The sequence below is a fragment of the Alligator sinensis genome, unplaced genomic scaffold (genome assembly GCF_000455745.1).
Source record: "Alligator sinensis unplaced genomic scaffold, ASM45574v1 scaffold231_1, whole genome shotgun sequence".
NCBI classification, from domain to species: Eukaryota; Metazoa; Chordata; order Crocodylia; family Alligatoridae; genus Alligator; species Alligator sinensis.
In genome coordinates this window covers 2,226,844-2,228,273 of record NW_005842003.1, presented here as the reverse complement: position 1 = coordinate 2,228,273, position 1,430 = coordinate 2,226,844, and the positions used below count along the sequence as shown (strand labels likewise).

General features: G+C 33.6%; 1 long non-coding RNA gene across 1 annotated transcript in view; it reads right to left on the bottom strand.

Annotated features, from left to right (window-relative positions):
* Nucleotides 1-807: 807 nt before the first annotated feature.
* LOC102378207 overlaps nt 808-1,430 on the bottom strand; it is a 3,252-nt gene continuing 2,629 nt past the window's right edge. The window contains exons 2-3 of the long non-coding RNA XR_323596.1: nt 976-1,063; nt 808-865 (exon numbers count right to left, since the gene is read on the bottom strand). This is a non-coding gene — a long non-coding RNA (uncharacterized LOC102378207). The remainder of the gene's footprint in view (nt 866-975; nt 1,064-1,430) is intronic.

Below are 1,430 nucleotides of genomic sequence, written 5' to 3'. Positions count from 1 at the left end.
AACAGTTGATCAAAGGACAAATAAAAGTAAGACTGATGGATACACATAATCTGTCTAAATCCGTCAAGTCTGGTATGACTGTCCTAAATTACAAATTGCCACAATGCACCTGAGTAGAACCTTCTGCATGCATGAGTGGACATTGTGTTTTTTGTCCACGGACAGATGACCACAAAACCCGGAAACAATGTGAAGTTTGTAAGTGATTTGCTTGTGTGCACCACAGTACTTTCCTGCTGCTTTGTATGGAATCCAATATTTATTTAAAACAGTTAGGAAATGTTTTTGGAAGTAACTGCTAGTTTGAAAACAGTGTGAACTGCAACTGCAAACTTAGCAAATTGTTCATTCACATTTTGAACTCTAAAAAAAGTTTAAATTTTGTTCATAGCTCTAGTTAAATAATATTTTGGGTTCAAATTATCATAAATACTTTTTCAAACAATCTGTGTGTTTAATAAATAGGTTTTGGTACATTTACTGTTGTCACTGGTTCCATTCTGTTCATGAAGGTGGGATAACAAGGTGAGACCAACAACGGTTATGGTTTCATGAGAATGGATGAGGGTTAATTCATCATCATTTCTCTGCTGTTCATTTGACTTTAGGTAAAATTTTCAGTTTAGCCATTTGGAAGACATTTGCAAGATTTGTATTTATTTATTTGTTGCCATTTTCTTATCTTGTGTATTTACACGGATACTTCTTAAAGAAAGAAATATTTGTCGTGACATTTGTTTTATTTAAATGCATTTAAGAAATGCTTACACACATAAAATTTAGGTAGATTTTCCATCCGTCTCATATGTTCTTTCTCTATCTTGCTTACTATTGTTTTGCTTCACAATTAATGAGTATGGGAAACCTAGACAATGATAATGGAGCCATATCAATACCTAACTATATTTGTAGGGGGTTATGCTGTACATAAGAACAGTTGGTGCCATTCTTAATCACTTCTATCATCATACTTACCTCCTTTGACAGAAAGGAGGAAATTGACTGTATGGGGAAATTCCTGCTTTTGCATCTTGAGGGAGAGGACAGAATGTGAGTTTTGCTTCTAAAAAAGGAAATGGAAAGGTACAGAGATGAGAGAAATCCTTTGTTTTATTTTCTTCCTTCATAGATTGGCCATCATGGGTATCCTCTTAAGTTTTCTATACTTTCTTTTCCCATCCTCCCATAAATTTATTTAAATTTGGGGGTTTTGTTTGTTTGCTTGCTTTTGTTTTAAATGCAGTAAATTTTCACGTGTCTACCACACTATTTCCTGCCACATTAATTTAGTAATATTGAAAGCATTGCTACCTAAGATAGTAAACATGATTTGTTACGCTTCAGATCCCTTTCTGCAGCAGGTAGCACAACCTCACAAGGTAGTGGAATAAACATCTAGCAATAAATAAATAATAAATAGATAAATAAAT